At 43.6% G+C, this 27771-nt stretch overlaps 1 long non-coding RNA gene across 2 annotated transcripts in view; it reads right to left on the reverse strand.

Moving 5' to 3' along the window:
• The window catches only part of LOC123804131 (uncharacterized), a 226272-nt gene that overhangs the window by 153181 nt on the left and 45320 nt on the right, over positions 1-27771 (reverse strand). Inside the window, exons 1-3 of one of the 2 annotated variants that reach the window (XR_015723155.1) lie at positions 23200-23946; positions 21268-21422; positions 7272-7377 (exon numbers count right to left, since the gene is read on the reverse strand). This is a non-coding gene — a long non-coding RNA (uncharacterized LOC123804131). Of the gene's footprint in view, positions 1-7271; positions 7378-21267; positions 21423-23199; positions 23947-27771 lie in introns of those variants that run through there. The other variant, XR_015723154.1, reaches the window with a different exon arrangement.

Here is a 27771-nt window from a genome sequence, read left to right on the forward strand (position 1 = left end):
GTGACATCTTTGTTATCCTATTTTGACTGAATTCTTAGATGGGAAAATATCATGTTCTATCGGTATTTGCTTACAACTGTAATAAAGAGAGCTTATATTTGACAACTGAATTACAACTACCTAATAAATCTTATTTTTGGTCCCCACCAAATACATTCGATTTCTTTTATATATACTGATTTATTTTCTCTGCAATGAAACAAGGCAATCCTTTGCTTGTGTCTGTAAGGCTGAAACTGGTGAAATACTTATCCTTTAAGACTCAAGTCACCTCCTCCATGAGCCTTTCCTAGCATCACCTTATTCATAAATTCCTCGAGGTCCCCGTGATACCCCATCCAGACCTATGTATGGTCCTCCCCACACTGTACTCTCAACTCTTGAGAGCATATAGGGAGCTCCTGAAAGACGAAGATTTCTTCTTTTGCATCTTTATATCCCCGTACTAAGCACAGTGTCCAGTCCATACTCGACATACAAATGTTTCCTTTTTTTTTTAAAGATTTTATTTATTTATTTGACAGAGAGAGAGACAGCCAGCGAGAGAGGGAACACAAGCAGGGGGAGTGGGAGAGGAGGAAGCAGGCTCCCAGCGGAGGAGCCTGATGTGGGGCTCGATCCCAGAACGCCGGGATCACGCCCTGAGCCGAAGGCAGACGCCTAATGACTGAGCCACCCAGGCGCCCCACAAATGTTTCCTAAAGAAATCTCTCAAACTCTTCTTCAGAAAAGTTTTTTTTTTCTTTTTCTCGTCAATAAAAGGATGCCCACTAGTATGAGATTCTAACTACCAGAAAGGCCCTAAAGGAATAGCTGGGAGATGCAGTCTGAAGTCCTAGCGTTTATACCAGGAGCGCCAGAACCCCGTTCCAGATTCTCGGAGAACATTTTGTGTGGGATGGTTAGAATGAGCTGAGGGAAGCCCCAAACAACCTACTATCTGCAAACGGCCTCCGCTGACTCACATTGGCTTTGGTGTTTGCAGCCTTCTGAATCCATAATGGGTAACACATGGGGTGAAAAGAGCTATGAAAAAACGATCGGTCATATGGTTCAGTGTATAAATCTGAGGAAAATGCCTTTTAAATGAAATTGAGACAAACATCTGTCTTGATCCTTTTGCAAAGTACAGAATGTTCCACATGGACTAATCAAACTTTATAGCACTACTATGTAACCTTGTACATGTCCTAACATCGCGTCTCTCCCAGAATTGTGGCTTGTTGGAAGGTTGTCACTGAGTGAACCTTGTTTTCTGTACTGTGTAGAATAAAATGTAAATACCACAGGATACATTTGACTGAGCTCATGGGAAAGCATGAAACGATGTCTATACATTCCACATTATGCCTTTCTCTTTCCAAACACACATGCAAACAGACATAAATCAGAATCAAATGCAGGAGAGGATTTGGCTCATTGATCAAGTTACACAAAACTCATTCCATTGAATTGATTCTTTTATCTGAAGATTCCCACAAATATTTAATAAACTTCACCCGACGAAAGGGATTATTGTTGCTGTTTTACAAAAAACTTAGAGAAGTGAGGTTCTTGACCCAGTTGTGCAATGGAACCAAGAACAAAATCGGCCCTCTGAACCCCCAAATTTACTATGATATAAAAACTACAGGAGAGAATCACAAAGGGCCACTCTCGGTCTCTCAGCGCAGTGGAAGGGAGTACGTGCCTGTGTGCGTATGCACACGCAGGCACATGCGTGGAGGTGGAGGAAGGGGTAGAGCCTCCCACACTGACATGACAGCCTCAGCTGAGGCACAGACATGGCGACGCGTGATGTGTGTGAGTGGGGGTGCAGCCACCCAAGCCAAAGGGAGCTAATGGGGGAGTGGCAGGATTTACTGCGGGGCAAAGTTAACTAGTATTGTGAAGAGCTTCCAATGTCTCATCTCGAGCACACAATCTAGATTTGACTATATAAACAGTAGGACCTGTGTCTCCAGATTTTGAAGGGGAAGTTATAGCAAGATCTTACTTCGTATTTGAAAGAGCACCATTCTATAGCAATAGGGCATGTGCTTCGAGTTTCTTGCTGTCGGTGGTCTGGTTTGGTTTTTTGTTGGTTGGTTGGTTGGTTAGCTTTTCCGGGCGGGAGGCTATGGTTCTGATCTGCCCTGCGGGCCTTGCTCGCATAGACCTAGCCACTTAAGCACACAAGTGCAAGCCTAGGGGATAGAAACGTAGGACTGTTATCAATGGAAATAACTTTATATTAGAACCTTAACCCCATGTTCTAGTCAATGGTTCTTATAGAAAGAGCAAAAAAAGAACCAGTGATCCATCTACCCCACTAATTTTCCATTTACCATTGCAAAGATTTCAATTACTACCAAAAAAAACAAAACAAAAGATGTATGAAAAAAAGCAAAATGGTAACACTAACTGCAAGGCAATTAGTAAACGTACACCCTTAAATCTTTAATATAGTCATTAATACGAGAAGAGCAACCACTGAAAACCGTGACCAATCAACTCAAAAAATCACTGATAACACACTGATAGCAAGGCATCTTTCCAAACACTGGAAATCTCAACTCTTTGTGGGTAGGTCCAGTGGAAGCTTTGCAAAATGTCAAATGTTCCATGGAAACAAGAATTCTTACATAATAGCATTTTGAATAGCAAATATCAGTAGCCCTTAATAGCTTGATTAATGTGTTACCAGTAAAGAACCCCTGAGACTTAGGTAGAAACGAAAGGACTCTTGGGATGTAACATTTGTCGATGAGCTCAGGAGAAAACACTTGCATCAGGAGGACTGGCCCAAACTTGAACACTATTTTAAACAACTGAGGCAAAGGCTCCAACAGCAGCCTCCCCAAAACCATACAACAGGACTTCTGTCCTCGTAGCTCTGAAAATTCGAGGTGGTGGTGACTAGCTCTCAGCACTGGGACTTCAGCCCAGCCCAGAAAGGGAGGGCCTTGAATTGACCTCCGGGGTACTCCGTTTAAATCGCATCCTGTTGTGTGCCTTGTAAACATACTGAACTCGTAATTCATTTCTTCTGGTATCTTCCTGAAGGGATGGGCTCTGCCCCACAAGCCCACTGCTCTCCACACCTCAGACACAAAGGGAACATGTAGGTGGTGGACAGAAAGTCACCAAGAATCTTTTCTTTATAAGAAATGGGAGGTTCAAACCACCTTGAGGCACCTTCAATGCCTTCTTTTCTACGGAAGCAGGGACTTAATCATGGCTCCTCAGAATCTTTGTCAGGCTGCCTGTTTTATTGGTGATCATTTAAGTTGGTGTGGAATTTGTTACATCATCAGACCATCAGTACCAATCAAGATCTCCTTTTTTTTTTCCAATTTGTGTTCAAATCAAGTCTATTTAATGAAAAGTTTATCTAGGTAACCAAAATAACTGAAGTGCAATTCACTATGCTACAGTCATGGAGAGAACACAAAAATACCACCAGGAGTGAAGGCCATGCCCTCTTTCCCCGGAGCACAGAGCTAGGGATACTGACAACATTGACCCTAACAGCACTGACGGTGTGCAGTGCCCTTCCAAGCCATCAAATACTGCTGCACCCATCCTAATGGTCTTACAGTCAAACAGGCTTCCTTGATAACCTAGAACGTGTGATAATTAATTTTTTAATGATCTTTTATTATATTATGTTAGTCACCATACAGTACATCCCCAGTTTCCGATGTAAGGCTCGATGATTCATTAGTTGCGTATAACACCCAGTGCACCATGCAATACGTGCCCTCCTTACTACCCATCACCAGTCTATCCCATTCCCCCACCCCCCTCCCCTCTGAGGCCCTCAGTTTGTTTCTCAGAGTCCATAGTCTCTCATGTGATAATTAATTCTTGCAGCTTCTCCTGCGGGGGTTGAAGTATATGGGAAGGTGACTGAGAGCATAGGCCCTAGGTCCAAATAGCCTAGCTCCAATCAGAGCCAAGGTACTTAGCACATCTGGGCCTCACATACTTCATCTCTAAAATAAAAGTAGATACCTGGGGCTAACACGAGGGTTAAAAAGGTGTTAAAATGATTAAAGTGCTTGAAACAGGGCCTGGCATATAGTAAGTGTTTAGTAAACATTAACTACGGTGATGATAAGAAGACCACACAATAGGCCCATCACCAAGCACCTCTACCAACACATAGAATCATGATGGAATTATGCAAATGAGAATGAAGGATCCCTCCTACCACTATATGAGCAGTTCAGCATAAAGGGAACAGAGGTCGTCATTTTTCCCAGCTTGTTTGTTGCCTTTACCACACAAAGGCTTACAGACTGGGGGGGCGGGGTCAGAAAGCACCATACACAACGGTGTGTTCTCTCTCTCTCCATTTCTTCTTCTCAGAATCCACTTGCTCACCCCCCATTCCTGCACTTCCACCCAGGGAACCTTCAACCCTACCCACAGGATGGGGGTTTCCAGACTCGAGCCCTCAAGCTTGATAAGGAGACACATGGAGGCTTGTCTCTGCCCACATATTGCCAAACCCAAAGGCAAAGGAGTACTCTGGTCCCTGGAGTGGCAGGATAGCAGACTCTCATTCCTGTCCAGCCTCCCACTAAAAAGGGCTATCATGAACCTCTCCCTAGTTATCTAAGAAGCCCGCTGTCATGCTAAGGGGGGCCCTGTTTTTCTGGAGACATCCCTCACCACTATTGCCCATTCCATATCAGGAACATGACTATGAACTTGACTCTGACCCTGATCTTCTCCTGTGAACACTGGCTGACCATGACTCTCCCAGCCCTCTCAAGGGTGTGTGTGTGTGTGTGTGTGTGTGTGTGTGTGTGTGTGTGTGTGTGTAGGTAGGTAGGTAGGTGGAGGAACAGTTCATTCTCAATCCATTCTGCCTCATCACTGATCTCCATAAAAACCTTTTATCCCAGGAAAGAAATGGAGCTTAGAGAAGGTAACTAGCACAAGGTCACAAACCCTTATAACCAGGTAAGCTTGAGGCTAAACCCTTTGTTCTCTCCTGCCTGACATTTAAGAGTAAAAGCAGAGCCCATCAACTCTTACAAAAACACCTAAAACCTGATTGCCCCCAAAGAGTTGGTTTCCCTTTACAGACACAGCCTTTAGGCACCGAACTGCTAGCAGAGAAGACAGACATGGAGAAGGGCCCAAGCTGAGGAAGTCATCCAGCAGCTTTTCAGATCTCTTGGCCAAACACCATGAGCCCTGATCTGCATTATTCTTTCCCGGCGAGGTAATGCCAAAATATTTGGTCCCAACTTCGTTCTGAGAATACCAATTTGTCCACTTCAACACAGCTGCCCTTTCCCAAGATTTATCTCTATTTCTAGTTCCCTGAGTCAAACCTTAGGGCTCCTGCCTCCTGCAAATGGCCACGCTCTGCCCACAGCCTGTCCACACCAAGGGTTTGGCGAAAGCCAGTGGAATATGCAGTAGCGAGTAGAATGTCCCCTTGTGACCTCAAGCTCCCTTCTTGGCTCTGAAATAAGCTTGGCTCCAGCCAGCAGCTACTTTCTTTTTATTTGCTTTAATAATTTTAAAATTTACATACAGTAAAATTAACTCTTTACAGTTGTGAGTTTTGACAAATGCCTAGAGTCATGTAACCGCCACCAAACACAGAATACACCTAAAAAACTCCCTAGTAACACCCACTCGTGGCCAAATTTGCCCCTTACCCTCATTCTGGCAACTACCAACTATTCTCTGTCCCTATTTTACCTGTTCCAGATGTCACATGAACGGAATTGTACCGTATGTAATTTTTCGAGTCTGGCTTTTTTTTTTTTTTAAGATTTTATTTATTTATTCATTCGACAGAGATAGAGACAGCCAGCGAGAGAGGGAATACAGCAGGGGAGTGGGAGAGGAAGAAGCAGGCTCCCAGCGGAGGAGCCTGATGTGGGGCTCGATCCCAGAACGCTGGGATCACGCCCTGAGCCGAAGGCAGACGCTTAACCACTGTGTCACCCAGGCGCCCCTCGAGTCTGGCTTCTTTAACTTCACACAAAGCAGTAGTGATTCAGTCAAGCCTTTTTGAACATGAAAAGCTCGTCTTTTTATTGCTGTACCAATCCAATGTATGAATGTCCCATGGTTTGTTTATCAGATTCACAAGTTGAAAAGCATTTGGATACTTTGCCTTTTCAGGCTCTTATGAATAAAGCTTCTATAAATATTTGCATACGGGTTTAATGTAAACCTGTTTTCATTTCCATTGTGTGAACACCTAGGAGTGGGATTGATGATCATATGGTGCATGTATGTTCAATTTATAAGAAACTGCCAAACTTTTTCAGTGTGTCTACATGATTTGGCATTTCTATGAGCAAATGTATGAGAGTTCCAGTTGCTCCATATCTTCATCGGCACTTGGTACTGTCACATTGGTTTTTTTCTTCTCTCTCTCTCTCTCTCTCTCTCTCTCTCTTCTCTCCCAGTTCTCCTTTGAGAGCAGACCCACTTCTGATGCTGCTTATATAAAAATACTCCCTTGAACATGGTGGGGCTCCATGGACCACGCAAGGCCACAGGCTTGACAAGCCCATGGCAGTTCACAGGATCAGGAACAACAGTGCTATCTGTCTGGCCTCAGCCAAAAAGAGGCAGAACACACTACTGGTCATGAAACTCAGAAAATGTCTAGGTTTGAAGCTCTCCCAACATATGAGGCTCGGGCTATTCCCTTATGCATCCTTATACATCTCCATACCTAACACCATGCCTTATTCCGAACATATACCTAAATAAATGCCTTCACTTTGGTCTCTGGGCTTTTATAGATTTTTCAGAGCATGTGGGCAGCCCCACCCATAAATACTGCATAAATGGACAATTTCAGTTATAGGTATGGGCAGTAGTCCTTAGGTACACTCTATGTCCAGCTGGAGCCAAGGTAAAGAAACCCAGAATACACAACTAATTTCAAAATGGTGGCTACAAACTCTTGAGAAGTCATACATTTTTGAGACTCTTGTGGAAGTTCTGGACCCTATTGCTGGAAAAATGAAGAAATGATATACACACAAAAGAGAAAGAATTCTCAAGGCACATCCACAGACCCTCCTTCAGAACCACTGTCCAAAAAGATCCACAGCTCTAACAAAAAGGAAGTCATTTCTCCCAGTGTCCTGATCTTCTGGACTGAGGAAACGCACCTGGAGACTGTTGAGTAGTGAAACCATGAGGATAACACTTAAATGGTATTATCAATCTTATCAGTTTCCTGGGGCTGCCATAACAAGATACCAGACTAGGAGGCTTAAACAAGAAATTTATTTTCTTACGGTTCTCGATGTCCAGGATCAAGGTGCTGGCAGAGCTTCTCCTAAGGCCTTCCTCCTTGGCTTGTAGGGGATCACCTTTCTCCAGTGTCTTCACATTGTCTTCCCTCTGTGAACGCATGAAACTTTCAAACATCTTAAACACACACACGTCACATTACAATTGCTGCAGAAATCTCAGAATACCATTTTTATGGATCATTATTTTGAAACTTTGGATCCAATGGTAGATGTTGTTATTTAATGCATAAATGAAGGGCAAATATATTGCTATATTACATTTTTTTATTTTAATAACTACACTTCAATAAAAGAAGTCTCCCTTGCAATTCTACATACATTATTTAACATTTTTTAAAAGTATTTTTCTGAGAACACTATAGGCTTTTTCAGCTGCTAATGGGTCCACACCATAAAAAAAACTAACCCATTGATTAGAACAACATATGGATTTACCACTGGGCCACTTACTCTCTACTGATGAGGTCAAACCCACCCTGACTTTCAGTTCAAACTCTAGAGGGAAAACGAGTTCGAGAGTTCATCAGTTCAGCACAAGTTGATCTTACTGCAAGTTCTGTTTTTGCCTTGAATTATGGGTTTCCTATAACTAGATTACTGCCTGATCCCACAGTTCCTCCATGACTCAAATTTTGCCTTGTACCCCCATCACTGAGCCCCTGCCATGAAAAATGCAAAAGGCCTCCTATCAACTCTGATAGTCAATGTTTCTAGCTTGATGAGTTGAAAGACTCATGTTTTGAGTATATTTTCTTCTATCAAAAGTTCTAATGCTGAATTGCTGCCAGGAGACAGTTCATGAGGCATCATGGGTTGAATCATGAAATGACAGACTTTTCCCAATCTTCTTTACATCAGAAAATTTTCTAGTTGACCACATTCACGAAAAGCACTGGCCCTTAATCACGTTCAGTACAAGTCTGCCAAAGCTAAGGAGAGGTTCTAACAAACTGCCACGTTTTCCTTCTCAGGGTATTTGAGGGAAAGATTAATGTAATTCCTAGAAGGCAAGAGTGAGAAGAGCTGTAAAATGACCTCCTAACTTCTAAAAAATTGTTAATGTGGCTCTGAATAATCAACATGAAGAAAATTAGAAAATCAATCGTAAACATGCCAAAGAAAAAATGAAAATAAATGACATTTACCAGATAAACAACCTGGAACTTAAAGCAACAAATGGAACATTTACCAAGGAAAAACTCTTGATTTCCATATATAAAGACTTTCTTCTGAAGAACCACCAGTTCTGAAGTTCTTCTTATCTATGGAAAGACTAAGACTCTTTCTCAGTAGCATTTTTGTAAATCTTTGAAGGATCCGGAGGAAATATGGGGCCAGGATGAAGACAAAGGGGGAGAATTTAGGTATCAGGCTCAAGACAAGAACTGTTCAAGTCACAAACAAGGCTTCTCAGACCTTAGTCCTCTCTGACAACCTCTCAAGGAACCACGGTGTTGCCGGATTAACCTCTTGGATTATTGAGAATTAAGTAAGAAGATGTGTTTGGGTTTTATTTATTTCCCCTAAAAAAATTCCTATTTGGCTCCAAGAGAAATGACTACTATGTTCTTTCCTATACAGTTCATGCAAATTTTAAGGGTAAGAGTCATGCTAATAAATAAAACCTGGCCTATCACAGAGTCCCTCGGCTCTTTTCCATAGGCATGCTAGAATTAGGCAGCCTAGAATTTGAAATACAGCCCTGCATGTTTTGGGTTTACATGGAGTCCTGCTTTTGCTTCTAGCTCCTTGGGAACTCTGAGCCTGCAAAGAAACCATTTCTAAATTCACCTTTAAACAATGTTATCAAGTAGCACTGAAATGAAATTCAGTCTCCTCACAGTAGTACCTTTCCTCGGTTTCCAACTTCTTCACAGAGGCTACTCACATGGAAACCACACTGTTTCCCTTAGTCCCTTTTCTTTTGTCCAAGTGCCACACTGGTCAATGTGCCTGGAGTGAGCCATGGTCATGAATAAACTTTGTCCTGAAGGGCTTCCAGGAAATAAACAAGAATGCTGCCCTGAAAAACGTATGTGCCGGAGTCCATATATTGCAAAGACTTGTAAATAATAAAATGAGTTTTTAAAAACTCATCAGTTATCTGTGGTTCTCTGGCATGCTGTGGAGGATCCTTCAAAGATTTACTAAATCCACCCAACCCAGTCACATGGAGAATAGCCCACAGGCATGGCTGCCCTCTCGGAGAGGACAACCAGAAAAGATCTTCGCCCCTGCTTCCCGATTCCCAGGGGCCAAGTGTCCAAAGAGCTGGACGATGCAGTGGCTCACCTGGACCACACATTTTAGGTGAAGCCCAAACTACCCGACAGGGGGATGGAGAAAAGGAGGCAAGTCCACTAGCTAATGATGAAAGCACGTAAGGGACTTAGTGTTTCTCCTCCACGACAGTTCCAGAACACTGTGGCCACATAGTGGTATCTTTGTCCCCTAACTTGCCTTTAATACTCATTGTAGCCCAACTTCACACATGTGAACAATATTTCTATAGGGAACAGAAGCTAATTACTTGCCCCAGTGCCCCTGCTGTAGAGTCTTCTCCTAAGATATAAATCCACTTAGAGCCAAGCCAACCAAATTCATTTGAAGCAAATTATTCCGAAGAAGTCTTATATCTGCCAGGGTGTCAAACTGCTTGAGCAATTAACAAGTGAATCAACTAACCTAGACTCCCTTCCCTTGGCGAGCTGAAAATAGCTCTTCAAGTATTTTTCAAGAATGAAAGATAGCGCACCAACCTGCATAAATTGCTGAGCAGGATCTGTGACGGATTTGCACACCCCGTTAGACAGTAGAGGAATGAAGGCCAGGCCCTGATCTCATTTTGTTCTGTTTTGAGGCCACAGGATCTGCCCTAATCCCTGGCTACCCATTCAGCAAAGGCAAGACCTTCCTTGCAGGACAAAGAGATGCTCAGCCTTCCAGAACTTGTATTTGAGTCACTAAAGATACCAGCTGATGACCTAAAATACACAGGGGAACTACCCAGGTAGATAAATCCTTGCATTGTAAAATAATATATAAATATGAGGATAAAGCTAAGAGTCAGGGTCCATGATTTGGAGGAGGAGTCAGGGACAGGAAAAATTCCATTTTCAGCCACCAAAACTACCAGCTTGTATGCATCCTCCCTTCTCTTTTTCATAGTAGAGCAGGTGACCCGGTTCTAGGACTAATTTTTCCACAGGTGGTCTGGAACATTCCCCTCTCTCTCAAGGGACTCCCCATCTTAGGTATCCCTTTCATAGCTTGACCTCTTGCTACTGCCTTCTTCTCAGTTGCATCTAAACACTCCCACGCCTCTCCTAACTTCAAAAAGTTAAAGAGAAAGAATAAAGAAGAAGAGAAGTCTAAATCTGCTCTCTCCCCTGCGCCCTTCTAGCTACTGCCCTGTGTCACTGTCCTCACACATTGGTCCACCTGTTCACCTCCTATTCAGCCTGCTGAAGTCTGGCTTCCTTCACCAACTTTCTTCTTCAACTACTATTGCCAAGATAAACATCCCTCCTTTTGTAAATTCCAAAGGAAACTTTCCATCTGTGTTTCCCTTGACCTCAGACTTGCACTAGACACATGTGACCACCACCTCCTTGAAATCATTTCTTCCCCACTCTCCTGCACACCACTCTCCCATTTTTTTTTTTCCTGCTTCTCTGGATGCTGCTTCTCTCCTTTGGCCATTTCTCTTCCTCTGCCCATATTTGACATATTCCATTCCTCAGAGATCTGCTCTTGGTCCAATCCTCACTCCACAGCCTCTTAGTGGATGAACACTCGTGGCTGAAATTACCAGCTGTAGGTCAACTTCCAAATCCATATTTACAGGCTTGATATTTCTGCAGAGTTTCTGATGTGGGTACCCTCCCTGTGTACTCCACATCTCCACTTGATCTCAGAGACACACCAAGCTCAACGTGTCCAAAATGAAATTTACTCTTTCCCCTAAAGCTGTTCCTCTTCTTACGCTCCCTGTATCAGAAAATGGCCCCACCACATAATTGGACACTCAAGTTAGAAAAATTGGCATCATCTTTGTTTCCTTTCTTTTCTTCAGTCTACGTAATAAGTGACCAAGTCCTACTGATTCTATCCACTAAATAATGTTTTCGATCCATTACTCCTTTCTATTGCCACTGCCCAAGTTGAGGCCAACCAGCATCTCTTACACCGAAAACAGCAACAAATCCCAAATAGCCTCCCGGCTTCCAGACTGAAGTCCTTCCAACCCAGACTCTACATCATCACCAGACTGATCTCTCTAAAACAAAATTCTGACCTTCCTTCCACACTACGCACACTATACTTCTTTGTAGATTCCCCTCGGTGCCTCTGGAGTAGAATCAAGCTCTCTGCAAAGGCCTTAAGGCCTTTGAGAACTGATGATCTGGCCCTGCCTCCTCTCCACAGCCTCACCCATGTCCATTTACTCCCTTGCACTCTGGACCATACTGATTCACTCTCAGATCCCAACTTATGGTTTGCTTGCTCTCTCTACAACTCTAGAAGCAATGTCCTTCCCCTGTGTTCTTAAAATGCCCTATATATCTCACCCCCTAGTACTTTGCACCTCGTTTCTTAACTCGTGGACTACAGTCTCCATAAAGGACAATCATGTTGTCATGTCCATCAGTGTACTCCCAGCACTTTGACAGCGCCTTAAATGCAGTGGGCTATTGATAAATATTTTGTTTAATCAGTTGGCTGAGTAATTAAATGAAAATAAAGCTCGATATATCAATGGCCAAATGAGAAGTCAAACTTGCAAAATTTGTTCCAGGAAAGAGTTATCTTTTTTTTTTTAACTTCTTTTCCAGTACATTGCCTGAAATTCCATTTCATAATTATAAGACAACAAGCCATTTACTAAATGTGCTAAGAAGCCGGTGACCAATATTTTGGCATACAGACCTCATAAGAGACAGGACTGTATCTTTTCTCGCTGTGCCAAAAAAGGCCTATCCTAAAGTCTGTTTGGAAACAACATGAATGCTGCAATGACAAGGACGTGTTCCAAGAGTTGGAGGGAAATATTTCTCTCTTTTCCAAATACCCTAAGCTAGGCTTCAGAATGATTTATGTCCTCAGATCTTAGATATTAGCAAAGAAGTTAGCAACAATTTGTCATCTTTTGATTGTACCTGCTACCAGTTGATGGCTGAAAAGGAAAAGCTGAGGACTGCCTGTACAGATATCAGCACAGGACCCAGTTCAAACATTCCCAGACAGTTTGGGGGGTTGAGGAATAACTCACAGACACGTAGTCTGGGCCAACCTCCGAAGCAGATTATTTATCAAAAGTAGAGGTTTCCAAGGAATGTGTGTGCGTGTGTGCATGCCTGGGGTGTATTTATATGTGCGTGCAAGCATGCTGTGTGCATCTGTGAGTATGCGTGTGATTTATTGAAGGCTTAAAAGTGAGCTGAGATTCCTTGAACATACAATCAGTTTATACCACTCCCACTGCTACACTAGAACAATTACTACACACACACACACACACACACACACACACACACCAAATATATATTTATACGAAACATGGGGAGTCCATTTACTTAACTCTAAAATTACCTCCAACAACAGGCCTGCAAGGTTGATACTATTTTCTCCATTTTACAGAAGATTAATCTGAGCCCCTAAAAGCCTAAGGTTCTTCAACAAGTCAAAAAGGGCAGGCAGGACTTGAACCTTGGCTATCCAGTAACAAGGCCAGCCCTCCTGCCACTACACCTTCCTCCCTCCTTCGTTGTCACTCTCCTCCTCCTGGTTACCAGAAATGTCAGTGAGAGTGAGTCTGCTTTACGATAAACCATCCTGAAAAAAATATTTCAATGATGATTTTTGAGATGTCTGAGCTGAAAACATACAGATTTCACAGCACAAAGAATGTGCCAAAGTGTGATTGCACAATCGAAGCCCTGCAAGCAACCGAGGAGGCCAAATGTGTGTTGGAAAAACTACAGATGTCATCTGGGAATGCTCAGAGCTTTGGGTTTTCGAGCTGAGACCGTCTCGCTTCCACCGGAACCGCAGACTTATAAGGCGAAACCAAGGCCCTGACTTCCTCCGCTGAATCAACCTGACACACACCGCCTGTTCCCTGAGCTCACTGGGATTCCACTGGCTGAGCATCAGCCCCGTCATGGAAAGAACACCAGAGCCGGGGAGGATTGGACTCGTCCCCATCCTGAACTGGATCGCAAACACCCACCTTGTCATAAAGCTGCTATGAGCCTTGCAGTGGGAGGACGGGGGAGGCGCCACCCTGGGGTCAGGAGTGGGGACATGTAGGCTCCCCAGAGGAATTAGTCACAAAGTCTTATCCCTTCATCTCCATTTACAGCCACTTCTTTGGGAGCAACGAGCTCTAAAAGGGTGAAAAACAAAGCAACCCCCCCCCCCCCAGCCCGCCCGCCCAGCATGTGCTCTCGAGCTCACAGGAAGGATTCTTCTCATTTGCTTTGGGTCACACAAGCGGCCTGCTAGCAGCTGCCTCTTCCCATGGACAGATCACACGGTCAGCGTTCCGCAGAAGGACAACAGGGCTCCAGGGAACAAAACCAGCCATTTACTCAACTCGCTTCACTAGACCTGGTCCCATTATACCAAAACTCCAGAAAAAGAAAAGAAACTCTGCAGAAACCAGCTACACAAATCTGCATAAAGAGGCCCGCTTGGTTCTGAGAAGTCACAGTAACCAGTGGTTGAGAAATGATGAAAAGGTATGAGGCCACGAAGTCGAACACACAAGAATACTTCAGAAAATGGAATGCTGACACTGTCGCCAAGGGACCTTCCTTCCAAGTATTGATTACTCTCTACAGATTACGGAAAATATTTGTCTGCGATGTTATTTCAACTGCTCTCGGTCTCAGCTAGCAAGTAGAGTGGAGTGATAGTGAACCATGTGTTCCTAATTTTCCCCCAGAAGTAAGTTATTGATATAGGAATGTTAAAGTGCTATGAAGAGAATGAGGAAATTTTCATAAGGAACCCAAATGACCTTCTGAGGGTAAGGGGACTGCAAGCCCAACTCCCTGAGGTTCTCCCTAGAGGAGAATCATCTGGATGGACTTGGGTGGTCCCAACCAAGGCCCAGGACAAGAAGGAGATACCAGCTCCTTTAACAGAAAACCTCATGGTAGAAAGAGATTAGATAAGTAAACAGGTCTATACACCAAGATTGACCTCTTGAAGTAGTGGTTCTGGTTCTTTGAGGCTGTAACTATGAGAACTGGTATGACCCAGCCCTACTGAGCACAAGCTACATCCCAGGAAAGATGGATTTAGAGGACTCGAAGAGGACACAGACCAACTTTTGAGTGGTAGACTCCCGGGTCAGGGAATGTCAGAGAACCACTGTGTCTGGGACAGCTGCTGGAAGAAGGAACTTTACCCCCTCCATTATCATGCCTGTGTTAACCCACTTAGTTTGTCTTTTCCTGAGACAGACACCTAACCCCATCTTTCCCGCTTGGTAGCCTGGTACGGCATCACAGAGCTACCAGGTTTAGGGGATGGCTATGGCATCACCTAGCTTTCTGGAGTTTAACAGCCAGGAGAATGTGCCTTGCCCACCTCCTTCTACAGGGAATGGAACGGAACCAGGGCCCTAACCACGGCACTTTTAAGTCCACTGCTGTTTGCACCATGACCCTACTTTCCAAGGGCCGCTCGCTGCCGATGATAGGGTGTGGTGGGAGGACTCCATCCTGGGGGACAGAGGACTCCCTGTTGGCTGACTCTGGCACAAAGACTTCCCAGAGGCTTTGCAGAGGCTTCCTGAGCCTGCCTGGCAGTCTGGCTTGCTCCCTCCTAGCCTTCTCTCCTCACCCCCTTCACTGGGTCAGGCCTATATTGTGATCTGACTGCTAACCCGACCTTGTCCGGGTCCCCCCCCAAGTCCTTTCACGTAAGCATTTCCTTCAAGAAAATCCCTGCGACGTGTAACACTACCTTGTTGTCCGCTTCTCAAGGACTACGACTAACACAGGAAGAACATCTGAATGGCATCTGTAGGAACAAAGTGGAAGAAGCCAGGATTGTCCCCTGGATATAAATCAGCACCCTGAAGATTTCTGGAGATCATCATGAGTATGGAGGCCAGGGAACACTAGATAGAGGTCCAAGTTGATAAACCGTATCGGTGACTTTACCTTGTATGAAACACTTTACAATAAATAAATATCCATTTTGCAAGTTCAGGCCAGAAGGGAAGCATCAAAGCAAAAGGCGGTTCCCTATACCCAAACTGAAGGAAAAGTGGGAGCAGATGATGTGAACCGTGGAGCAGGTCAGTGTTCCCTTGTGGTCCTGTGATCACCTCCCAAATGAGCATTCAGAGTATCCCAATGTGACCTCCAAGCACTGCGGGGAGTCCATGTGTTGGGAGTTCAGGAATTTCCTCCAGAATCTCTTGGCTGGACCCTACACCTCCAAAGGCCCTGATAATGTTCTCTAGGTGATGCTACATCCCTCACCAGCCCTCGGGCCCTCCACATTCTGTCTGGCCTCACCAGGAGTAGAATGAGACCGCTCTTTTCGGACAAGAGCTTTCTACCCAGTGCCAATCCACATAAGATTGGTAGCTGAAATTTCATTCCTTCAAGTACTTTGCCAGCCACTGTGCAAAGCATTTTACATTTTGTTTATCTCATTCATTCATTCATTTATTCATTCAACACATTTATTGAGTATACCTCCCACGTGCTATCGCTCCCCAAAGAGGCAAGCCTAAAAAGTCCCAGAGGCATACAACATACATTCTAGTGAGGGAGAGAGACACAGTAAAAAAAAAAAAAAAAAAAAAAAAAAAAGGAAGAAAGAAAGAAAGCCAACATAGACACATGTTTTAAGTAACGCTAACTACCGTAAAGAAAGCGGAAGCACAGTGAGGTGCTAGGGAGGCATGGGCAGAAGGGTAGGATGTATATTACATAGAGCTGAAAAGAAAGCTCTTCTGAGAAAGCCATATAACAGCAGAGACCAAAAAGAATTGGGAGCATTAGCCAGGTAATTGTCTGAGCAAAGACAGTCCATTTAATCTCCTTCCATTCACACCACAAACCCATGAAGCCCAAGGCATTATCCCCCTATTACAGAAGAACTGTCTTAGAGAGGCCAAGCCAGCGTGATTAACCATTATGCATCACCATCAAGGTGAGCTCCAGAACCTTCCCACTTCTATTCTAAAATCACTGAGAAAGCCCAGGCCTTATGTCTCACCTATTCTCCCTGACACCCTTTGTAACCCTTCCAATCTAGACGCTTGGGTGCAGAGGAGCCGCCTAGGACACTATCAGGTGCTGGCCATGCTTACTATGATCATCAGCCATCGTTATAATAGCTTTTTCTACCCAGAGTCCCGGTGGCTTGAGAAAGGGCCAGTGACAGAGACCCCAAGTTGTATTTCCTCACAACAGTTAAGCAGCGTGGGCAGAGGTCCCTGTGGGGAGGTTCTAAAACCAGACTTTAGCAAGAAAATTTGTGACTCACTAAACCCATTTATGTTGGTCTTGCTGCAAAGAAAATCCTTCTCTCCTGGGTAATAACGGAGCCCCATAAATAGATTCTAAACTTCTATCCATTCTCCAAAAATAAACTGGCAGAACTGGTAGTACTTTTACATTATCACATGAAATACATCATTAGCTCTACTAGTCATTTGATTTCTGCCTTCTTCCCATCGCCCACTTTATTTGCCTCCCCCTCTAACCCAGGAGCCCCTGTGATAATAAAGATCCAAGCCTATGTATCCATGGTTTCCCAAGCCCTGAGTAACCAGGGTCCTCTTATTCTGTTACAAATAAACTTTGGAGGGTTTTTTTTTTCCATTTTATTTATTTCATGAGCTGACACTGACTGTTTCACCAGTTTCATTTCTTGCCAATGATCAAAACATGTTTCACTAAGCTCTCTAATCACGATATAGCTGTTCACAGGGTGTGTCTATAAGATAATGAGCATTTTTGCCTAACAGTCTTTTAGCCTAAGAGCTGACATAACCCTGAGTGTAGGGATCCTCTTGATGAACTCAGTCCATATTGAATTCCACATAGCACCATCCTTAATAAAAGCTTACTACAATTATTTTGACAGTTTGTAATTATGAGCTCGATGTGGTTTGGAAGTAGTATTTATACATTTTTCCACTCAACCAGTGGGATGGTTTTGATATGCAAGTTGAGATTCACACCTGCTAGACTTCGTGTACCTTAGAAGTTTCATTTTCTTTCCAATTCTCTTCTGCTGATAGTCAACTAGGTGACCGAGTTGAAAGTCTAACAAACATTGAGTGTTATCACACATGAATGTGGGCAATTTATTTGATTGAAGAATGGACAACTGTCCTCGAAGTCCCTATCTCTTTGGAGCCTGATGAGACTGGAAAACTCTGAGAGAAGTATGAAAAAGCTGTAACACCTTTCCCTGCACATAGGTCTCTCTCCCCTGCTTTCACACTAGCGGGTTTCGATTGACCAAATCTTCTTAGGTGGGCTTTATATGTTTGATAAGGGCTTACACAGTGGCCAGGCACTGATCAGAAATCCTCCTAGAATGTAAAAGCTAAAATGTGTTGAATAAGGTAAGATAATGATTTGACAGTCCAAATATAGTGTTTTTAGAATATGCTTTATTAGATTTGATTGCATTTTTCCTCCTTTTTTGGGAAAAAAAAAAGATACACTGGACATGCAGGAATTAACCTGTGAGCCAGGAACAGAAGAAATCCACATAAAGCAACCAGGTAAATAAGAATTCAAATTCTTTTCCTCTTGGTGGTCTCCTGCTATTCTCATTAGCCCAAACTGTGACATTTCCCATTTTCTCCTGACTCTGAAGCCTGGAGGTTCGGAGCTTGTCTTAAAAATCTCTGCTTAGTCCATGACCTCAGAATTGTAATCTCTCACAATTAGGGGGAGAATAAAAGACACATGGTGTCGCATTCCCACCAAGCACTCACTGCTCAGTGTGGAGTCTGGGACGTGTCAGGATCTTGGTTGGCAACCCTCTGGGCACTCTCTAAGTTGTCGATATCTTAAATGATGCCCATGACTGGGGCAATCAGTCTGGATATGGTCTTAAAGTGCCAAGTACAGTGGGATTTCAAGACAATACCACTTAGTTTATATCTATATCCAGGAAAGGAACGACAGTTTGCTAGCTAACTTTCAATGCCAACTGACAATGGGAAAACGTAATGAATTCTCCTGAACTTTCCTTTTCCACAAGAATTCCTATTAAGCAAGCTCTTCCCATCTATTAATGGTTGTTTATAACTGGCTTATGATGATTTATGATTCTGTGGCAGTAATATGCCTTTTAAAGGGAAATAACAAGAGTTAAAAAAAATTTCAATGAGGAGGAAGTTCACTGTGTCTCTTATCATTTCAGCTATGTAGTCATAGAAATGTTTGTTTTTAGGGGCTTTCCAGAACACAGACTTAGCGTCTGGGCTCCTTTTCCACTCCCAGGTATACTACTTGGCTGTGCTAAGGACCTGTAAGACGGTAGATGTGAACAGAAGGAGACAGAATGTGGGTGGAGTCGGGGGGGGGGGGGAGGTCACTGACCAGAGAATCAGAAGACCTGGATTCTTAGCGCTGCTGTGAGCCAGCCGCAAGGCTTGAAGCTAACTATTCAGTCATTATGAGCACTGGTTTCCCACTTTATAAAAAGAGGGGCCAGGCTTAGATAATCAGCTTGATTCTATACCAATGATAGAAGTGTCTGGGACATGTCTGCATTTAAACAGCTCTTCCTGCTTGGTGGGCCTGGTGAGAACCCCGCTGGCAGAGCCAGCGTGGCACTGCCCACTGGATGGGGAGACGAGGAGCCCTGGAATCCCACCCAAAAGTAAATGTTCTCTGCTCAGAGACCACTCCTGCATCTGTCAAGAGGAAGAAACCAGGCCCTTCTCTCAGGTTCTTGATAAGGCCTGTTATTCCAAACAGAGGGCATGCATGGGCAGTCTGTTCTTGTACCCTTTCTGCCCTTCAAATACTTTGCATATATTAAAGGCTTTTCTTTACCTCTCAGGACTATATGGCACTCAAACTCATGTGCACACTAAAGCAAGGGCATTAACCCAAAGCTTCTCGCTGCTTCTTCTCACGTGAAAAAACAATCTGGTTTTGAGGTGTGCCTGGGTGACTCAGTCAGTTAAGTGTTCAACTCTTAGTTTCGGCTCAGGTCATGATCTCATGGGTCATGGGATCGAGCCCCGTGTTGGGCTCCTCACTCAGCGGGGAGTCTGCTTGAGATTCTCTCCCTCTCTCTCTGCCCCTCCCCCCGTGCTCTCTCTCTCTCAAATAAATGAATAAATCTTAAAAAAAAATAATAACCTGGTTTTCCTTATCACATAAGGAAATACACATTTGTATTTCTATAATACACATAATAATAATTACACATTTGTAAAAATATAGGTAGAAAAGAAATTTTTAATTCATTAACCCACCATTGAGAGATAATCAGATTTTGTGTATATTATTTCAGAATTGTGTGTAACACATACACATACATTTTTTAAATGGGAGAATTCACCAACTGGATATCATTTAAACTGGATATCCACACGCAAAACAATGACTTTGCACCCTTGCCTCACATTATACATACCAGTTTGCAGAGACAGAAATTACAGGTTCATGAAACATTCTCTCTTCTTTTTTTAAGAGACTTTTTTTAAATTCAAATTCAATTAGCCAACATATAGTGCATCATTAGTTTTTGATATAATGTTCAATGATTCATTAGTTGTGTGTAACACCCAGCGTTCATCACACCACACGCCTTTACTGGCCTACCCATCCTACCCAAACCACCTCCGATGTCAGCTCGTCAATAAAGCCTCCCTTACTCCCGCCACGGTCGGAAGTCTGAATGATAACTCCCCCCTCAACTGGTTCCTTACAGCTTGTACCTACATCGTTTCACGGCAATAGCCTCACAGATTTAAATTTAAGATGGGAATATTTCCTGACAGCTTTTCCAGAATTTCTGCTACGTAGGCATTTTCCTCGCACAAAATAAAATGTCATAAATTTGTAGGGAACTGTATTTACTTTGTTCTTTTTCCCATCTAGTCACCACAGTAGAATTTTTCACTCATCCTGGTGACACCAACCGGCCTCTACAGGACCGCAGCAAACACCCATTTCACCCCAGTATCGTGAGGGCCAGACCGCTGATCTGCAGCAAACACCCATTTCACCCCAGTATCGTGAGGGCCAGACCGCTGACCCCTCCCTTTAGCTTCACGCAGAATCGTAGCATTCGTCTACCAATCAGCTCCGATCGGCGTCACAGTCATCACCACTTCTATTCTCTGGGCTTGACAGAGCACCCGTTGTGTCCAACAAGCGTCCAACAAATGTAACAACAGCGGCTTCTAGCCAAGTGTGCAACTAAGATTTTCATCAAGAACAGATTCCCCATGGAGTATAATGACAAAAGTACATAAACGTGGACTAACGTTCTGGCTGTGACAGAGGAAAAAGCCCCTTGTCTTCAAAGAGTTTCAAAGGCTCACATGGAGAAAAGGGAGTGCTCTGTTGTGCTGTCTGGCTCAAGGGACCGCCCCAAGAGGGCAGCACGCTGTCCTTGCCAAGGTGGCTGGGCCTTCACCGTTGAAGTCTTTGAAACCCGACAGCAGAGAACCTCAGGGCCCCCTCCTTCCTGCTCCCCTAGGACTTCTCAGTGACATACAACCAGAGAACCAGCCGGTTGTCACTCGGTCCCTGGGACAGTCCTCTACCACTCATTCACACATGCTCACCAGACTTGCTTGACAGCAGAAGCATCAGTGATGCCTTGTTGAAATTGATGTGGAAAACAACAATGTCTCATCTCATCTGTTCTAGGAAAAAGCCACCAGTCCTCCTTCCCACCCCCCAAGTCACCTCAGTGCGACGGCCAGGAACACAAAAAATGCAAATATGATCATTTGACCCACCTGATTAAAAACTGAGGTTAGAGAATTCCCAGCTGCAGCCTGAAGTCCAAACTCCTTCGCAAAGCATTCAAGGGCTTTCACAAGCTGGCATCAGTCCATCTTTCCAACAACAGCCTCAGTTTCTCCCCATAGAATGTAAATTTGCGTAGCCACTACTACAGAAAACAATATAGAAGTTGCTCAAGAAATCAAAAATAGAACTACCATACCACCCAGCAATTCCACTCCTGGGTATTCACACAACAAAAACAAAAACACCAATTCTAGGAGATATCTGCACCCCTATGTTTTTTACAGCATTATTTATAATAGCCAAGATATGGAAGCAGCCCAAGAATCCATTGATAGATGAATGGATAAAGATGTGGGGTGTGTGTGTGTGTGTGTGTGTGTATACATACATATATATATATGGAATATTACTCAGCCATAAAAAAAGAATGAAATCTTGCCATTTGCAACAACATGGATATACCCAGAAGGTATTACGCTAAGTGAAATAAGTCAGAGAAAGACAAGTACTCTATGATTTTACTTATATGTGGAATCTAACTACCAAACAAACAAGAAACAGAAATAGACTCAGAGATACAGGAAACTGTTGATTACCAGAGGGAGAAAGGGGTTTGGGGCAGGCAGGGGGCGGGGGCAGTGAAATGGGTGAAGGGGATTAAGAGATACAAACTTTCGGTTATAAAATAAGCAAGCCATGGGGATGGCATCTACAGCCTAGAGAATACAGTCAACTTCCTATGGTGATAGAGGGTAAGTAGACTTACTGTGGGAATCATGTCATCATGTATAAAAATATTGAATTGCTATGATGTACACCTGAAACTAATAGGATATTGTGTGTCAATAATACTTCAATTAAAAAAAAAAAGTTTCTCTCTGCACACTGTATGTTCTGGCCTCCCCAGACAGCTCACAGTCTTAAGATATTGCACATTTTCATTTCATGTGATGCTTTCCTTTCACGATTTAATTTACCTAAAGCTATCCCCACGCCTCACTTCATCCACCTGACAAACTCCCAATGACTCTTTGATAAACAGCTCAAATGTCCTCACCCCTCTGATGCTTTCTCCAAGTACCCAAGGCCAAAGGGACCAGCCCTTCTTCCTGTGCCCCTACGTATTGCCGTGTGCTTATCTGCCTAAGTCAGCAGGTGGCAGAACCAAGACTCAAACCAGGTCTTCTGGTTCCAAATCTTAAGGGGTCTTTGCTATGCTGTGCTACCCGTGGAATCCTGCTTTAATTCAGAATTCTCAGTGGCTGGCCAGTGGTGGGTACTCAGTGAGTATGCATTCAATGAATGAATGACAGTGTATAGGTACCTTCTACTATCCTTCTCATACTCCATCCCCCAAAGCAGAATTTACCAAGGAAGCTTGCCTTCCTAGATGCATCCAGCTCATGGGGTACTATGTATTATGTAATCATCCCCCAATTCAGGAATAGCACAACTATGTTCTATGTAATTATGCTGGTCCTCCGATGAAGCTCATGCTGCCTGTTTGGCCGAAGACAAGGGAAAGGAGAACGAAGACAAGGGAAAAGAGAAAAAGAGAGTAGTGTGTTATGTCCAGGGAGAAGCCTGGCCCAAAGAAACATTTCCATTTCAACTACCTCTGAGCATTTGAGCCCTGCAGGGGCCAGTGGCCAAGTCTGAGCTGAAAGCGTCACGTGTTTGGGAGACAGAAGCCAGGGTGTCATGGCAATATAAATACAGGGATAGATAGGACAAGCTGGCCTGAAGGAGAAATGCCAAGCCCAAGCTTTGGACCATGCGTCTACTCTCTGTCAAAGAAAAAAAAAAAAAAAGTAGAGGACAAAAAGAAAAAATAAACTTCTTAATTTCAACTTTGTACCCCTTCCCCCCCCAAAAAAAGAACCCTTCAAGAAGCAGCACATAAAATCCTCCCAACTCACTGGGTGCTGAGTAGAACATTGAGATACGAACTCTTCAGGGAAGAATGAATAAGCAATTCAAAATAGGGTTTCCTGCCCTCAGCTTAGAGCCTGAAGTCGTCCATTCTGCCAGCGGTATTCTGTCTGCCAACCTACCTGCAAAGAAAGGTGCCATTTAAGCCTTCCCATCCACCCAAGATGGCTGCCATACAAAACCCACACTCACAGGCTCCCCTCAAAGCCTGGTTTGGAAGAAGGAAAAAGCAAAGGAAATACTCTGGCAGGTCTTTTGGACTTTAGGAATTCCACAAGCAAAAGCGTTGCCAAGATCTACTTGACAGGATGTATAGAGTTAATAAAGTGAGTGTTTGCAGAAATTCCAAATCGTTAAAAAAAAAAAAAATCTCATGGTTTTCAAAAATCGGTATAGTTTGAATATAGGAATAATCACGCTGTGCTGGAGATGTGAACGAATAGAGCCTTGCATTCTCACCCCCGTGCGTTTGGAATGGCCCTTCTCAAGGACTATGAATTAGAAGGCTGGTTGTTTAAGGCAATATTGCTGCTCCATGATGGAAGATGCCAGCCAACAAGAACACAGATGGCCCAAGGAACAACGTCAGGCCTGGCTTTGATCATAAACTAAGACAGGAACAAGTGTCTCTAGGTCCCACACAACACCAGGTACGCTGTAAATATTTTTTAAGTTTGCTGTTGAGTTTGTTTCTTTTTTGTTAAGAAAAAAACGCTGGTGCTTACCTTGTTTCCTCCCACCAAAAAAAAAAAAAATCTACAAATCAAAGATGCACTAACATCTCACTTATTCTTCTTCACATGACAAAAAAAAAAAAGGTGGCACACAGAGAAGGAGAAGCAATGGATCCTCAATGCTAAATGGAAAATTCTGTTCCTTCTCTAACATCATCATATCCCCAGTGAGGACTTTGAATGTGCACTCTCTTGAGTTTCTTGGATGGCCATGAACTAATACAGCATGGCAGGAATGGCTTTCTTTTAGCAAGGAGCTACTGAGCACTCCTACTGTGAGCTGGCCGTGGTGCTTTATGGCAGGAATGCAGAAATGAATAGAAAATGTCCCCTACTCTCAAGGGGGTCCTTAGGTGAATTTCATCCAGGTTGATCACTACTGCCCTCCTTCTGGCCCCCCAGGATCCTTGCCTTCTACTCATTTCTCTCTGATCTTACATGACTTGACCTGTCCCTTCCATGTTAATGGTTCTTGGGTCTCTAAATCCAACCCTGTTGTCTAACCGCTCATAGCTTGTATAAACTCAACCAGTGCAGACCGTTGTGCTACCATTGCTTCAAGCATGAACCGATCCAGGCACCCTTCTTTCCCAAGCAGCCCACCCATCCAAACTGGCTCACCTTCCTAATTGCCCCATTGCCTTCAATACTAGTTCCATTCTTTGTCTCCCGGACCTTCTCCCTACTTCTTCTTCAGCCCTTTGTTCCTATCCTGTCACTGGGTCCTAGCACTTACCCCTTAGCTTGGCCTTCAGTCTCTCTCAGCTCTCATCACATAGGGTTATGCCTCATTAGTTAACAAAGTGACTGGCCTCTCTGCTCCTTCCAAATCACTTTTGTATAACCTTGCAAGATTTTTTTTAAAGCATTAATCATTTTCCTATTGATAAAATTCAGTGGTTCGCTCTTGCCTGTATTACCAAACACACACTCTTTCATAACTTTCTGTAGCCTCAACTTGCCCTAGCTGTACCATGTTATTTCCAACGACCCTCCTTACCCTTGACCTCTGTTCGCATCAGGCTGGTTCCCATCTTAATGCCTTTATTGAAACCTGTCCTCCATCTCACCAAATCACAGCCATCGTCCTTGCCATGATTCAATTGATCAAGTATTCACCCAGTACCCACTGTGTAATACACACTATGCTGGACCCTAGAAACAGCAGAACTTAAGTCACAGGTCTTACATTCATGGGCCTTACATCTACTGTTGGAACAATTAGCCAACCTCCTGAGAAAATGCTTGATACTTTTCTCATACTTTATTTTGTTTAAAAAAAAAACAACACCTTGGTAAATAATTTTTAAGTATTTTTTGAAAAACAATGAAAGTATCATAAATTTAATGTATATTTTGTATCTATTCTGATTGGGAATGGATTTCCAAAAATGGGTAATATAAAAGAAATGACAGAATATAAAACTTGTTTATAGTCTCATCACCTCCCCCCCCCCATGAAACCTGATAAAACAAATCCGTTTCGAAGATTTATTCATTGCAGAATTTTCCTTCTTTAACTATCTATGGTATGAGTATTAGGAGTTCAGTACTTAATTTAGGCTTTTTTGTTTTGTGTGTGAAGGACACAGATTTTTCTTGTGTTTCTTCTGGAACCCTCACAGTAAGCAGGGAGGAAGCCTCGCAGCTGTACCAGAGTGGGTGAAACGACATCCAGACGCAAAGGTTTCCATTTAAACACAGATCTATATATTTTCAAACTTCATCCTCAATAATCTGAAAATTCATACCAGCAAGCTTGACTCTCAACATCCCACAGCATTTTCAACTAGAAGAAAATCTGACTCTTGAGAGGGGCCTCCTGTTCAAGTCTTTCCTGCCCAGAGTCATGAGCACAGAGCACAGAGTCAGAGCAGAAAAGCAACGGGTAATGACTATGTGAGCTCGATTATACAGCGTCATTCCATTTCTCTAAACAACATTTTTATCATTTGGACCTCCAATGAACTTGTCACCAGACATCATGTGGGCTTTTGGAGCCAAAATCTCCAGAAGTTTTTGACATGACTCGTAGTTTCTGACAACTATTTTTAGTGAAATAACATTGCCTTTGCTTCTGTGACATTTCCCAGAACAGCAGTAAATCTGAGATCAGACAGAAGGGGATTTTATTTTGATTTAAACTTTTGCTCAATGAGAGCCAACAGATGGCCCTACGATGTGCGTACAAGTCCCAAGAAAGAAGCCGGGTGATTCAGAAGGAGTCAGGTCACACTGTGTTCTTCCTTGGGACAACAACTCACCTGGATTGGAAAATGGGAACCAAAAAAGATAAACAGGCTTGATCCTTAATTTCTAACTTGGTCTCAAAGAATTGGAAAGCCAGTGATCCACTCTAAATGAAACAGAACATTACCAAAAGCCGGTCTCACCTCAACGACAGCCTCTGCATTTCTGATCCTTTCCCAGAGCTACCGAGTACATTCTGGAAGGGCTATTTAGATCCAGGCTAAAGTTAGAAGGGAGTGAAAACTCTGGGAATTCTGACCATACAAAATCTTGATGCTATTCAAAATGTTCTCACATTTGGGGCACCTGGGTGGCTGAGTCAGCTAAGCGTCTGCCTTCGGCTCAGGTCATGGTCCCAGGGTCCTCGGATTGAGCCCCGAGTTGGGCCTTCTACTCAGTGGGGAGTCTGCTTCTCCTTCTCCCAGCCACCTGCTAGTGCTCTCTCATTCTCTCTCTCCCTATCTCAAATAAATAAATAAATAAATAAATAAAATCTTTTTTTAAAAAAACCAAAATTTTCTCACATTAGCTCCTTATTTGCTGCTCTTTAGTCATGTGTGTACCTCGGTTTCCACAACCCCCTGGAGTGGTTGGCTATCACGGAGTAAGCCGTAGTGCAAACTGGTTCAAACATTTCCTCACAGACCCAAAATTACAATCATGAGGTTTTTTCTGCGAATGTTATCGGTACAACTCTGAGCTGAGCCTATGAGCGATCGCTTTGAAATATGAACTGGGAAACAAACACGGAATCAGTGAGGTCTAAGGAAAGAGCTGAGGGTGAGCTGACTTGGGGCCAAGGGGCCCTTACGGATCAGGACAAGTGAAGCCACGGGAAACTGGGCTGGTAGAGAGAGGAACGTGGTGTACAGAGAAAAGCAAGAGCATCACAAGTGAGAGAGCACGGAGCCTCCCTTCCGTGAGGCTGGCTGTACTTCCCTGCTTACTCTTGGAGTCCCAAAAGGATACTCTACGTCCCTACAACCCCCTATAATCTGTCCTATAAATCCTCCTTTCCATGGGTTAAAATGAACGTATCCATTTCTAAACACCGAAGAGCTAAAGCCAGAAATCATTGGTGTGGCTGCAATGAGACTTGTACACCCTTTGTAATCACGAAGGGGATCTGTTGCCCAACCCTGTTTGGGACACGAAACAGGGTTAGTACGACAAAAACGATTTTAAAAATTGCTTGGCGTGTTAAAAATAGACAACCAGGCACCTTCCCTGAGGATTCAGACTCCAAAGCAACCAGGCACCTTCCCTGAGGATTCAGACTCCAAAGCTCCTACGCGGGCCCGAGAGTATGCAGGCGATTCTCGTGACCAGGCTAGTGTGGGTCACGGTAGAGAAGGTGAATTCTGAGATCCTTTCCCTCACGAGGTCAGCAGCTATGAACTAACCGGTCCTTCACAGGCAGCCATTGTGGAAGTGAACAGATGTGGAATCAAAGACCTATTTCTTGTCTTTAAGAAAAAATCCTCTTCTGGAAGACACCAGACGAGGCCAGTCAACAGAGGAAGCTTTAGAGACTGAGGAACGAAGCCAAAATATGTGTGTGCGTGCACTTTGATC

The sequence above is a fragment of the Ursus americanus genome, chromosome 36 (assembly GCF_024610735.1).
Source record: "Ursus americanus isolate L20-20 chromosome 36, mUrsAme1.1.p, whole genome shotgun sequence".
Classification (NCBI taxonomy): domain Eukaryota; kingdom Metazoa; phylum Chordata; class Mammalia; order Carnivora; family Ursidae; genus Ursus; species Ursus americanus.